Here is a 14,947-nt window from a genome sequence, read left to right as displayed (position 1 = left end):
ATATATTTTCAGTTCTCATTTTAGTTTGTTTGGATTGCATTTTCAGTGTGTCCCTGAGAAGGCAAAAACCAAATGCACTGTAGTTTGAAGGGTATCTAGATAGCATGTAGTGCTAAACAGATATATATATTTTTCTTGTCCTAATTAACGGAGCATAGAAATATTGCCAGAGACATTTCTACTCAATAGAGAAACTGCATAAGTGGATCTGGCACATATATTTGATGCTTCTATTAAAATTTGAATCTGACTTTTATTGCATCTGGAGTTTGCATTGAAAAAGTATTATATCAGAAGAGTTCTTTTAACTGCATGTGATATTTACAGGCACAGAAATTACACTGAGCATGTTTGCATGAAAACAGAAACAAATTAATTCCTGCTGGCAAGACAGACCATTTTTAGATGAATGTACTCCCATTGGCTCTTCAGACCTTCTCAAACACCAATTCTTGTCTATAAAGCCCCTTTCAGATTCCTCAGCATCAGATTGAAACCAGTGGCATGTGGGATAGGCAGCTCCATTTAGAAAGCCATGGAGAAGCATCATGATGTTTTTCAGTCATAATGTCATTATCCCTCGTTCATGAAATTGATTTGGACAGGCTCTGAGCTCACTTTGCAAAGTATTAGTGCTACAGATGAGACAGTGGCTGTCTCAGGGTTGTTATCACTGAAGAGCATGCCCTTGAGAACTCTGGCCTGCCAAAAGCCACAGGCAAATCACGCTGGTTTACCTGGGCAGGCAGCGATTCTCCACCTTCCTCCATCTTGAGCTGTATCCTAAAAAGCAGGTAGTTTATGCACAATCCTCAGCACTGCTGATCACAGAAAGCAACCACGAACTTTTAGGCCTCTTGAAAGGGGCATAGAGTAGTGTCCGAGGGCTGCTTGGGAGAAATCAATGCTAGATTGAAGCAGAAATGGGATCTGTGGTCTCAGTCACTTCAGTGCAATGCTTTTCTTCAGTGTGATCCACCTTCCTTCATGAGTGACTGATAACTAAGTCAAAGTATTGTGGGCAATAAGAGATTTCTACCACAAACACACCCTTGTTTGCCAAGCATTTTCCATCTTTCAGGCAACCAAACTTCAAAGCCAGCTCCTTGAACGCAGCATATGTGTGAGAACTTTGCCACTGGCAATGTTCTCTTTGTGTTTCAGCTTCTACACTTCATATTTGTTGGTATTAGAAATCTGAACAGAATGAAAAGCATCCAGAGAGAGCAGAAGGCCCAGTGTATTAGCAATTATTGTTTGATTATACAAAGTGACAGCACCAACTCTAAAAGGTAGAAAATCAGTTTACAGTTGTTTAACAACTTGGAATTATTTTTTGCATGATGAACATCTGCTTTCAACCATTTTTTCCCCACATTCCTTCAAGAAAATTTCAGTCAAGAAAGTTTGCCTGTTTCTGGGGCTAAAGCTGAACAAAAAGCTCTCCTCTGCCTGATGTGAAATACAAAGACATTCTTCTAGCAGCTTAAATAACCTCCAGTCTGAAGCAGAGATCAGTGGTGGGGCTAACTGTGGCTGTGGGGCCACAGTCCCATGGCCAGACCCAATGTAGGTACCATGGCAAGCCGGTACCCAGGCCTCAGCCCCAAGATGCAGGCACCCAGGAGATGGCTGCTAGATTAACACAGAACTGTGAGGTCATGTTAGAGAAGAATATCAGTAAGTATTTTACTTAGACTTTCAGAAGTATATTCCAGTGTGGAGTTGTCTTTTTGTATCCTCCTATACCTTGAGAGCCGCAACCAGGACTGCAGATTTGGTTTAATCCCCACAGTTCACATCACACTGGGGATGGGCAGCTCCTTCAGCTGCCCCGATGTGGATACGTCCATACGCACTTGGGATTTCCCTATCACCTGGGGAATACTAATAAGTATAGGCTGGAGCAGAGGCCTGTAGCAATAGGAAAGCATGTTTTTCCCAAGGTGTTTAGCAACAGCTCTTACTAAATATATGGGAAAAGCCCCATACGCTGGGGACAGTTGAAAAAAATTGAAAGAACCATCACCTCATTCCTTGATACACTTGGGTCAGGAAGGGATTTATTTCAATGGCCTAACAAGTGGAAATCCTTAGTTTTAAGCTCAGCTTAGACTCACTAATTCTGCTCCAAAGCTTTTAAGAAGTCTCTTTTTCTGTTTCAGAGTCCCCATTGTACTAACTAGATTAATCAGTGTTTACATAGGGCTTTGCTATAATGTGTTATGTAGATTTAGCACTGTTAGGACTAAAGATGCACTAAGAAGTTATTTAAGAATCCACATTAGGCAAAATACTTTAGACCATGTTTAAAATGGAATTCCAGAGTAATAATCCCATTGATTTTAAACCTAACTTTATTAATTTCTTAGGAAAAATGAGCAATTGGTATGCATGCCAGTTTTCAATATATATATATTTTTTTAAGGCATAAGCAATGCACTTTTTCTTTACTCATCCGTAAATCATACTGAATATTTGTGGGTTATTTCACGTAAATAATTTGTAGAAGGATATTGGGAGACTTTAAACGTTTGGAGGCAGATGCCTCTTCTAAATCCCTGAAGAAAAATTGAGAATAAAAGCATTTTTAATTGCTTAGAGCAGATGGTAGGGTAATAAAAGTGCTGAACAGCTATAAAACAAACATCAGGAAATGACATCCATCAGAAAAGAACCAGTAGAAGTGAGATATGCAAACACAGATGTTAGAGAGAAGTAATTTTAGAGTAAAGACTCAAACTTTGTATCCCATGCATGATGCTCTGTTGCCTCCCAGCCTTTTGGTCCTTCTGATTCCAGTTTGCAACTGAGCGATGATGAACAAAGCATACCAGGAATTGCTTTCTTATGAGAAGGAGCAGCCATATTCAGTAATTATCTCTAATTAGCAGCAGCAGTTGCATTTTTACACATTACTGATTTATTCACATACCATAAATTCAAAATATCCCATCCTGTTTCCCAAAGAACTGGCTTCCCTACTCTCTGCTGCTCCAACTTGCCCTGTTAACACTTCCCTGCAGGAGTGGAAGGGGCCAGGTTTCCTGGTGTGGTTAATTGACAGCAATATTCAGCACTTGAGGTACTCACCTGTGCGCTCCTTAATGACCTGTGATAGAACTGGCTGCCTCTGGGTGACTGCCTGGACTACTAGGGCTTATGGTATCTCGTTTTCAGACTTTTGTACGTGATATTTTGATAGTTACTATAATCAATAATTACTGTACTATTCTTTCTAGAGCTCTAGAGCTTAGTGATGATCTGTAAACATAACACTCCTGAACTTATCTATTCTAGAATATCAGTAATTCCGTGGCCTATTTTTAAAGGAAAATGGTTTCAGGATCTCTCATGATGTGGTATGTTTTTATATGTTAATAGAATTCTTAGCTCTAGTATCAGCTGTTCCCAAAATCATTGTGTCCCTGTAGGACTGGTGTCTCTTGATGTACCTTTGGGTCGTGCACAAGGCACACAGAAAATCTTTATTGTTTTGTTTTGTTGCTGTACTGAAAACTCTGGGAAAGAAGAATCTCCAGAGGGAACTAATGTTATGATTTAGAGAATAAATCTATATTTGTTAAACTTAGAATTTAAAACTCTGGGGAGAAAAAAAAAAAAGCAACTTAAAAATTGAGTTTTATCAATGCTGACATGAAGCTGTGGTATGAAGCTGTGTTTAATGGTATGGAGCTGCATCAAGGGAGGGTCAAGCTGGGTGTTATGAAAAAAGTTCCTTCACCTGAGTGTGGTGGGCATGGAACAGGCTCCCAGGGCAGTGATCATGCCCCCAAGCTGTCTAAGTTCAAGGAGCATTTGGACAGTGCTCTCAGTCATAGTGTTTGATTTGTTGTCCTGGTGGTCCTGTGTGGAGCCAGGAGTTGGGCTTGATGATCCCTGTAGGTTCCTTCTAACTCGGGATATTCTGTAATTCTAAAATATGATTTTTTTAAAAATGGTTATTTTGTTATGTCACAAACCATAATACTGCCTTGAATACACAAACTGTGATTCAAGCCTCTTTAAAAGCATTTTATTTACTTTATCTCCTTACGTTTTGAATTATGCTTCAATACGCTCTGATTTTTATCACTGTCAGACTCTACAAACTAGTAAACAGAGAATCTCAGTTAAATTACTTGACTACTGAAACAGATTTATGGTTATGTCTTCAAAAAAGACTAGCCCTGCTCTAAACACACAAAAATTAAAATTAACTGTAAAGGAGAAGTCTACAATCAGAAGAGAAATAAAAGTTCATTTTTATTAAACAGAATCATAGAGTATATCAAGTTGGAAGTGACCTATAAGGATCACAAGGTCCAATTCCTGGTTTCACATAGGGCCACACAATAATCAGACCATACGGCTAAAAGCACTGTCCATTCACTGCTTGAACTTGCAAGATCAGTGCCATGACCACTTCTCTGGGAAGGCAGTTGCAGTGCTCAACCACACCCTCTTGGTGAAGAACCTTTTCCAGATATCCAACCTGAACTTCCCATGTCACAGCTCCATGCTGTTCCCTTGGGTTCTACCACTGATCATCAGACAGAGGAGATTATTACCCAAGTTTAACCAAACTCAAAGAGTAAACAAGGAAATAAAGTAGGAAAAATAGGTTAGATGCTTTCAGATTTTCATTTTTATATCAGGTAGCCAGGATAAGGGATATCTGTATCTCAAAGTTTGGTTGCTTAATCTTCATTGGTTTGGTTCAGTGAGAGTACAATGGGCCATAGCACGTGTGTGAACAACATGTGGCAGTTTCTAAGGAAGTAGAGCTTGGCTTTCTGCTTTCTTGCAGAAGTACAGAAAATTTCTAAGCTCATTTCCTCCCTGGAAATGGAAAATCTTGTTTCCTTTTGTGGTTTCTTTAGAATTCAGGATGTGCAGAAGAAGACCTGAGGTCTGCTCACAGCAGGAGGGTTCACATCAACAGGCTGCAGGGTGCACACTGACACCTGCTGCCTCAGCTCCACTCGTGCTCCATTTTCTTTGGGATTCCTCACCGCATAAAATTTTAGACCTGTGAATTATGTCTGTGCTTTGAAACCACTTCCTGGTTATCTGATGTTTCACGCTACCTGGCAGCACTGCAGTGACAGGCACTTTATCCTGCGTGAAAAATAGATGAGGTAGCTGAAAATACAATTTCTGTGGTTGTTTTTCTGAACCAGCAATATTTTGTTTCTGTTCATGACCCAACTTGTTTGGCTGATCTTTACAGAAAGCAGATATAACATTTCATAGTGCTTTTGTCTATCATGCATCACTTTTTACATTCCTGGTTACAGACTCCAAAATGGGAAAACAGCTTCCAAATAAGGCTATAAGATGTGCAATGCCCTTCCCGGGACATGTATCCCCTTCCCCTGCAGTATCACCTTTCCTCTGCCCTGCAGGCACCAGTTCCTCTCAGATAAATGAGACTTCTCAGTCTCTTCACCACAGCTTTTCGTCCACATGCATTTATTTAGGTCTGCACATGTGAAAATACGATTCAGTTGTTTACAAAGGGAGTGTATGTTGCAGAGAGCTGCTGTACACATGTACAGGATTTCAGCTTCAGCTGTACTACAGAACTGCAAACTCTGCTATTAGGTCCAATATGTTATTGGGGAGACAGACAGACTTCCATGGAAATAGTCTGAAGTTCACACATCCCAGACTGAGAGCCAGCACTACCAATAGCCAAAGAAATGGTAGAAGAAAACAAATGAAACGGAAACTAAGGAGAAAATAATTTACGATTAAAATATCTGCAGCATGTTTGTGAACAATAACAAGGGACTTCCCAGAAATTTAAAGCAGGAAGATCTTTTTTCCTTGAGAAACCACTAAATAAGAGCAGGAAAAAATTAGGGGATTCTTATGCCCAAAATGCATTAGGTCACCGGAAGTTATTTAATTGGAGTTCATAGAAAATGTAATCTTCCTAAAAGGTGAGAAAGTTCTTAACCGTTGACTATATACAAATGAACTTTCTTTTGTCCAAAGTTAACCTCACATAATTTTTATCATATAGCTTATTTTCAAATAAACGCCTGAAGAGTACTTTCACATTAATAAGGAAAATGCCATTTGGGATCACAGGATATTGTCAGCTGGAAAACAGCTGGGGCATCCCTGTCCAACTCTTGCTCACAGCAGGGCCACCTCTGAGGTCAGAGTGGGTTGCTCAGGGCTTTGTCCTCATCCACTTCTCGCAGCAATGAGTTTTTTTTCCCCCTTCAGAATAAAGGGAAAAGTTCAAGCAGAAGCTGTATTGATTCAGAACAAAGCAACACTTTAGAAGAGGATCTTGTCTTCGGTGGTGCTTAACCCTATGCATCTTTCCCTGATGTAACGAATGCAAGGAGGGCAGCTTGTCCCTCTCCAGCCTGTTCCTACCAATAATAATTCTGTAACTCTGAGGAGCTGCAAATCCAGAAATTCTTACTTTCTTGGATTCCTCTATTTGTCCTTTTCTTTAATTTAAAACATACATACAATAATGAAAATGTAGGACAGCACTACCTATTGTCTGAGCTTTTAGACTTATGACAAGAAAGAATGCAGTCAAATGTGACCAGATTCATAGCAGCCAAATAATTGCATGACAGAAAAAGCACAGATCTGGCAAAACACATATTTTGGTATGGCCTTCTTGGCAAGAAGTCTACAGGAAAGTCTGCACATTATCCTGCATCAAATAATGCATTCTTTGTTCAAAAGATAAAATTCTAGGAATTAATAAACATTCACACTACAGAAATTTTGATTGTGTACTAACTTTGCCATAAAACCCAGGGCTCACTTCTAGCTGCAGCTGAGGCCTGAGATAGCACCAAGCAAGTAATGGGAGAGAATCAATCCTGAAGAGAGAGAATTGATGGCCTGCTTCTGAATGGGATTGATTTGGTACTTCTGGGGACACAAAAAGGATTATTCTTTATCCCTTTGTATGTTACTATCAGAAAATGAATAGACCCTTTCCTTTGCTACAGGAGCTACTTTCCTGGTGAAGTCTGTCACATTTCTCAGCTTACTTACCAGGAGTGAGTTTAGATGAGGAGAATTTGGGATCTTACCAGCTGAACAGGTCATGATTAATTATTTTGGGACATTTCAGTGCTGCTTTGTTTTGCACCCTTTGCCAGAACAGATGTAGTGATGAGCCACTCATCTCCAGGAGCTGCTTATTTTTACAGTCAGTTTTATTTGTTCTATAGTGCTCTGACACACATAAATGTCCAGTAAAAGGCATTTAGCAGCTTGCTGCTTGTATTTCTCTACAGGTTTTGTGTCTGTTCCTCTTGTCATTCCCTAATGCAGGAGTTATCGACGTGCCAAGCACGGCTACTTCAGCACCTTGCTGGTAAAATGGAAAGCTGTGAAGCATTCAGGAGTTCATCTGGATCTCCTGATTTAAGAAATGCAACTATGTGCCGTAAGTCAAAACAGTTAGAAGAGAACTTGCCTTAAAGAAATCAAAACCACACAGCATTGAATAGGCATGTTAAATAAAGTTATAGACATAAATCAGTTGTTATGTACAAATCAGAAAGGAAAAATAAATAAAAATCTACTCAAATATAATTTCTGAAGTAGTTTTTAATTTAGGATTATATACACCTGAACCTGAAAATCTGTTGTGAACAGACACCTTTAAACAGGTATGGCAATGAGGATATGTACCTGCACTGTCTGTCAAGTGCATCTTAAAAGTGCTTGGTTTACAAGGTCAACAAGATCTTACGTTGTCAGCACTGCAAAGCCTGCCAGATAATGGCTAAATTAAGTTGAATTTTTGGTCCATTTTCTTTTTCCCTCTTTTGTATCTTCAGTAATTGAAGTCTCACAGGACAGTTTTCATGTTCCCACATCACTGACTATGTCCTTCATTAAGCTGTTTTCACTATACGGAAAACTGTGAAGCGTCTTGAGAGATTTTTGATTGGCTTCCTGATTGCAAAATAACATCAATTCTTGTTCCAAGCACATCTGCAGGAAAGAAAATTACTTGAGTTTGGCTCTTAGCTTACAGGTCTTGCCTACATTAGGGAATTTTTACACAAAAATCCCCAGTTATTGGAAACAAAGCTGGGAAGACATGCATTTAACATGCAGCTGAAAAGAAATGCAAGGAGCCCCAAAGGTTTGTATGATAATATATCTCAAATTAACATTTCAGGGTTTGATCTCATCAGAGGGAATGAAGAGGATCTAATTACAGAAGGATCATTTTATATCAGCATTGTGACGCTAACAACTCCAAAAGACAGAAATCATTTATTTTAATTTCTAAAATATGCAGAAGTGATGTCACATACAGCCTGCATGCAGATTTATTGACGCAGAATAAACCGTTTCTGTTGTCATGCGTAAGAGAAGAATTGCTCTTTAAATATAATTAAGATTCTCAGAGAGATTCGTTTCAATATTTAATGATTTTTAGGTCTTCCTGAAGTCATGTAGATTATTTCTCAGATTCTGCACCCTTTCCAGCTTTGGAAAATAGTTTTGCTGTGAGCATTATGTGTTCCCAAGAGCAACAAATCTGAACTTCAAAATTATCTTAAAAAAAAATACTACAATGCACTGTATGTTTTATGAGGAAAGGCTGGGTGACCTGGGTCTGTTCAGTCTTGAGAAAAGAAGACTCAGAGGGGATCTGATGAATGGTTATAAATATCTTGTGTGGGAGTCAAAGCGACATGGCCAACCTTTTTTCAGCGGTCTGTGGGGACACGACAAGGGGAAATGGCCATAAACCGGAGCATAGGAAGTTTTGCATCAATACGTGAAGGAACTTCTTCACAGTGAGCAAGACAGCACTGGAACAGGCTGCCCAGGGAGGTTGTGGATTCCTCTGGAGAAATTCAGACCTGCCTGGATGCCTACCTGTGCAGCCTGCCGTAGGGAGCCGGCTTGGCAGGGGGGATTGGACTCAATGATCTCTGGAGGTCCCTTCCAACCCCTACAATTCTGTGATTCTATGATTCTGCATCTGGCAACCATATGTCCCTCCTCCCACAACCCCTTACCAGGTTTGCAGAAAACTGCTTTTCAAAATACGTAATGAAATCAACAGAAGCTCCTTAAATATCTGTTAAGCTTGTCTTTCTGCACATGCCAAGTATTCTGTGTATGCAGTCACATTAAATAGTAAGTGCATAATGCATGTGGAGACAGATGGAGACTGGGGGAGAGGCAGATTGCTGAAGGAGCAAAGAGGAAGGAAGAAATGAAACGATGTGTTGGGGTTGCATGTGGGCAGCTGGTCCCTGGCCTACACTGATGTGAATGGAACAGGACGTGCGAAAATGGCTGGAGTTGGCAGATGACAGTGAGATGAACCTACAAAAGTAAGTGGGGGCACAGAGGTGTGGCTGAATTTCACAGTGATCAAGGCAGTGTTGCAAGAGAAATGCCCAAATGCAACAGCCAGCTGTATGGGAACTCTGGGGCTAAGGAAAACACCTCAATTATGCCCTGTAAAGCTGAAACAATTTCAGTAACTGTAAAACAAATAGCAAAATTGAAGGTGAACACAGCAAAACCGGGAGCAGTGAGCAGAGTGATTAGGGCTGTTCATCTGAGTGCAAAAAGGGTTATAAAAGAGCAGCTGAAAAGATCAAGGAACAGGAAAAAGGAGGATAAGATATATAATGACATGTCACATGTGGACTTCCCCTACCAGAGCTGAATGTTACCCTCCAAAACTATGCGGCTTATGTCTCAGGGAGGTGTCTGAAAACTTGCGGTTCCTTCAGCCCTGCTTTGCCTTGTTTGGTTTGTCCCAATGGACACACAAGCATGGGGCAGGGTTTACCCAGTGGTGACAGTATGTTCAGGGGCACCCACAGATTTGTTCATTGCTGACCCCTCGTTAACACTTTGCATTGAACCTCTCCTGCAGAACAGAACTAAGGATATTAATATACAAGGAAGTATTTCTCATAAAGACACATGCTGTTAAGGCAAACGCAGACTATCCATGGTTTTCAAGGGTAGCAACTTAGTGACTTATCTCCTTACAAATTCTGGTGTCTAAACCATCTTATAATCACTCTGTTCTCTGCAGTCGTCATGTTAACCAGGGCTAGAGATGCTCTGTTTCCCTACGCTTCATTTTTTATTGACTCTTTACATGAGTCAGTCTGGGACCGCAATGCAAGCCTGCTGCCTCAGGGATCAGACATTCTGATTGAACCACAGGAAACATCATTTCTTTGACCCTAAGGCTCTTAAAGACCAAAAGAGGTCAGTTAGTCTACACTCTACTCAAACATCAGGAGAAATTACACCTAAAGATAGGCATTCATCTGAACCTGAAGAGCTTTGGCTATGGCTGCTCCAGAACAACTCGCACAGCCTCCTCCATTGCTTCCTGTCCTAGTTGCATTAGTGTGGCACTGTTTGGCCTGCCACTCCCTAATGTCCTTTGATCTCTTCTTGCAGTAGAGAAAGGGTTGCACCCTGTGCAGTGATGGTAGTCAATGATTGCTGCCCAACCATAGCACCTATCTCTATCCCCATCTCTATCTCCATCCCTATCTCCAGTTTCTCAAAAATTGTGACTTCTAGCCCTGTTCCCCTTATTCCATCCAAGAAAATCCACATAACAGACGCCTCGAGCAAGGTGTAGAATGCCCACTTGCTAATATGGCATGAGCAGAGGTATGGCTGGGCAGAAGGCACATCAGCTTCTCACGGCACTCTGTGTGCCTATGGACACTGCTCACACACTGCTGCCTCAGAGCAGGCACTAGTGGCTGAATTTAGTGACAGGCAGTGTCAAATTCTAATAACTCCAAAACTTATTTCTACTGCTGAGCTTATTTGAAAATAACCAATAACTTCAAAATTATTCAGTAACACACACTCTAGATTTTAAAAGTGACAGTTGTATAGAAAGTAATAACAGCAAAAGATAGGTTATTGTATTTTGCACTCAGATTAAGTAAATAATTCCTTCATTGGCTGTGCAAAATTAGACGAATCCACAGCAAATATAATATGCAGGTTTTGAGCCCTGGAGGCTCTATTTCTGATACAATTTTAAAATCTTGGTACAAAGTGAGAAGTCTGAAAATAGGGCCAGGCCTAGAGAAGACAAGGTATTTTCTAAACCCAAAGAAAAGGACTAGAGTTGTCTATTCTACCAGAAAATGCATAATATTACTCATTTTCCTTTCAGAAATATTGATTTTCTCCAGAGTAACCAAACCTAGTGAGAATGTATATTTAATGTACAACTCTGTGTTAAATCTGGAAAGGGTTGGGTGTTTTTTTCTTTTTGTTTTTCTTTTTTTTTTCCCAATAGTAAAGAGTCCCGTTGTTTATGCTTTGATTTCATAGTATTCCAGATCCAATAAATATCTTATTCTCTTTTCCTCCCCTCTCAAAACATCTCTGAAAGGAAAGAAGAAACATGTAATTTTACTGTACCAGAACCTTAGATTTGTGGAATAATCTGCAGTTGACATATTTCATCACTAGAGGGAAATCCATCACAGCGCTCCTCAGTAACACAGGTAGGCAGACTACTCTCCAGAGCTGCAAAATGAGCAACAGACTTGAGTTTGGATGCAAAAGTTGTAACAGCTAAGTAGCATGTAGAGGAAGAAGACTGTTCCTTTCCTTTCTGAGGATGCCCAGATAAATCATCTCTGGTGTCCCAATGTAGGTGTCTGCAAAGCAAAACCAGGACAGAAAGCTATCTCAGCAAGGGGAGTACAAGAAAGGAGGTAAAAAGGCCCATTTGTACCACAAATCCTCAAACCATAGGCATTTGGAAGAAACAACAGCATTTGGAGACATTTGTAAAAACCACTTTCTGTTGCTCTCCCCCTGGCTGGTCTCCATCGACTTGGCTGCCGACCATCAATCAAGACACTGAAGACACCTTGTTCTGTCCAGTTTTAAAAGATATGTCCCTGGGACCAAAAAGCCAATTTTCAAGTTAATGCTCATAAATGACATGAATACATCATGTATGTAGCTGTACCTCTCCACTGGAGTCATATCATTAGGGATGATCTCCAGACCTGGCTGTACTGCTAAGAGAAAGGAAGAAATAAAGGAGATTGGCTATCAAGGGAGACAACTCAACTTTCAATCCTGGCTTTTAGGGATTTCATGGTATATTTTATCTTTGACCTCATTTGGCAGAAAAGTCAGGGGAAGCTACTGAAGCCACTGAATAGAAGAGGGTTGCATGAGCCACTGCTGTTTTATTATTCTGCATGACTGTTTGTCCATTTTGAGTATAAACATTTCATTTTCATTTCAAATGAAAACCACCTCCAGAAACACTATTTCATGCTGCTTTACAGTGACCCTCTGTGCTGAAGTACTGAGGAAATCTTGTGTATAGCTGGTATTAATTATGTTCCTTCTAATTGAAAGCTCCTTTGTAATGAAACATAATTGCCAGAATTTTTATTTTCTGTTTTAGTGTTATGCTCCTTACCATTCAAATATTACACCTAAATACCGGGCTACTTTAAACCCTGAGCTTCAGGATCTGAAGGAAGGAAAAATGAAGGTACTTTAGTCAGTAGGCCAGAACCTGAGCTTCTTGGCAGAAAGATCCTCAACTCTGCCAACCATGCTTTCTGCATTTATTTTCATCTCCAGCAGTATAACTAGTAACTTCCTCACTGCTCCAATGTCCCATGCACGGATGCTGAAAGATGGAGTAAATCTGTGAGTTAGCACAGAGTTATGCTCATTTATACCAGCAACAGCCTAAACTCTGGTCTCTATACATTTCCCAATTACATTGTTCCTTTAACCCATTACAAAGCCATTTTCATCCACTTGCACAACTTTTTCTCATCGTGGGTGAGCATTAGATTGCAACATTTCCAGGCTTCACAGATGAATGCCTGAATCTAAGAATCACCAAACCCTTGGAGATTGCACTGAAGAAATACCAGCTATAATTTCAGTTTTGAACTGCTGTCAAAATCCACTTAACTTTCAAAGCTTCTTAAGTCTGTTGCAAAAGCTGGAGTGGCTCTGTGATTGCATACTGAACAGCAGAAAAATCAAGATAGAGTAATACATCATGTCTCCTAGGAGGCTTTCTCTCCAAACAATATTTTCTTTTCTGATGACCATATATTTCAGAACATAAATTCTGACCACTGAGAAAGGATTTAGATAGAATTTAAATGTCTTTCCTAGACAACAGCAACTAGAAGAGAAAAGGAGAAGATGAAGTAAAACAGACAGAAAGAGGAAAAGAAATACTGTGGAAATAGCAGGATGTTTATTGGCAAAGACTGATCAAGACAGGATGGTGGAGAGACCCACATCCTGCCTCTGCCCTGCTTTAGGCCACTACCTCTGCCCAGCTACTGCAGGTCACTTTTTGCTGTGCACACAGGCAAGGCTTTGAGCTTGTTTCCACAATTTTTTCCTCCAAGAAATCAATATCTAATGGAAAATTAAACTAACTTGCAGGAGCCCCTTATTCAAATGGCCTGGCTGCTATATAACTAATTTTTTATACTTCTGCGCTTTGGAAAACCAATATAACAGACTATCATTTTTTTACTCACTAATACAGCAGGAGTACTAAACAAATTTCATACTGATTTTGTCAGTGAAAAAGATGTCTTGGAGTTGAGGGGTTACCTTCTTTCAGTACTTGCTTGTGTACACATATATATATACACACACACACAAAATCACAGGAAAAGCTCTGTTGGAAAGATCCTCCTGATCCCATCTGGTCTGATCCCTGTTCAAAGCAGGGCAACCTTGAAATTAGATTCAACTTCAGAATTAAATCAGATGCTCATGGTCACGTCTAGTCAAGCTCTTAATATTTCCAAGGATAGAAATGCTCTTTCCATAACAAACAAGTGGCGTAGGTCTAGAGCACATGCAGATCAAGGACTTTCAGAGTTTATCAACAAAAGGAAATAAGAAAACTAACTGAAGGGATTATATAAAAGTAAAAACTTTATCCTATTCATCAGAATCAGATCTAGTCTTGAATTATAATCCACTGTTTGGATTATAATCTACTATTGTCTGATTAATTTCTTTTCTATTCCAAATGTTTTACTTTCACCTTCATATCATCAAAATGGTGCATTTTCTTCCCTGAGGATGAAAACATTAATTGTATTATATTATGTAATTAAAGGGCTAACATTAAAATCGTACCAAGATGTTTCCTTTTAGGTTCTCTCCCACACAGAGTTTGAAAAACTTCCTTTACTGATTAATAGACATCTGGCAATCAAACAGTCCAAAGTTTGACCTGAAGTACTGAACTCTTTTGCACTTGTTCAACAGACAACTTTTTCAAAGAGCTATAAAAATAACTGGTTTGTTGTTGTTATGGCTTTAATAAATTGTCTGAGGGGAAAATGTTCCTTTTCAGCAGCTCAGATTTGACAGTAAGCAAAATAATAAAATCAATCGGCAAAAATCTATGTCCATTTCAAGATAAGTTTCAAAATGTTGCAGTATTTGAAGTGTTACACATTTATTTTGAAAGGCAGTGCAAAATGTTTTGCATCATAAAATATAATTGCTCAAAAATATCACTTGTTTCAGAAAACACTAACACAATGCTTTACATACTCAACACATTGAATAGCAACATGAAATTTCTCCGCTAGGTGGGACCCAAGTGAAACAAAGAATTGGAAACAAAAAAAAAAAAGGGTTGCTGTTGCTTAAGCAAAAGTCAATTCAGATGATCTTGACCCTATGGAAGGGCTGCTTTTGCTGCTGATGTTTGCTGAGCTCACCTATCTCCATTCTTCTTCCATTACAATCATGGACACTGCAAACCTGCCACTTAAGAAAACAGCACTGCACTAGTACACTGAGTTACAGACTAGGCTATTCACCTATTCATCACGCACAGTAGTAGGCAGATCCCTTGCAGAGGATGAAAATGCCCAAGGAGGTTGGTCTTGCCAACACGGAA

At 39.7% G+C, this 14,947-nt stretch overlaps 1 long non-coding RNA gene across 1 annotated transcript; it reads right to left on the bottom strand.

Annotated features, from left to right (window-relative positions):
• Window positions 1–7,581: 7,581 nt before the first annotated feature.
• Window positions 7,582–11,660, bottom strand: LOC122179247. The gene is made up of 2 exons (XR_006178606.1): window positions 11,446–11,660; window positions 7,582–7,989 (listed from the first exon to the last, which is right to left on the bottom strand). It is a non-coding gene; the product is annotated as an uncharacterized LOC122179247 (long non-coding RNA).
• Between the last annotated feature and the right edge of the window lie 3,287 nt (window positions 11,661–14,947).

Source organism: Lagopus leucura, unplaced genomic scaffold (assembly GCF_019238085.1).
Source record: "Lagopus leucura isolate 7727_CA_CO unplaced genomic scaffold, USGS_WTPT01 Super-Scaffold_100002, whole genome shotgun sequence".
NCBI classification, from domain to species: domain Eukaryota; kingdom Metazoa; phylum Chordata; class Aves; order Galliformes; family Phasianidae; genus Lagopus; species Lagopus leucura.
The sequence above is the reverse complement of the archived record's forward strand: the minus strand, read 5'-3'. Positions and strand labels throughout refer to the sequence as shown.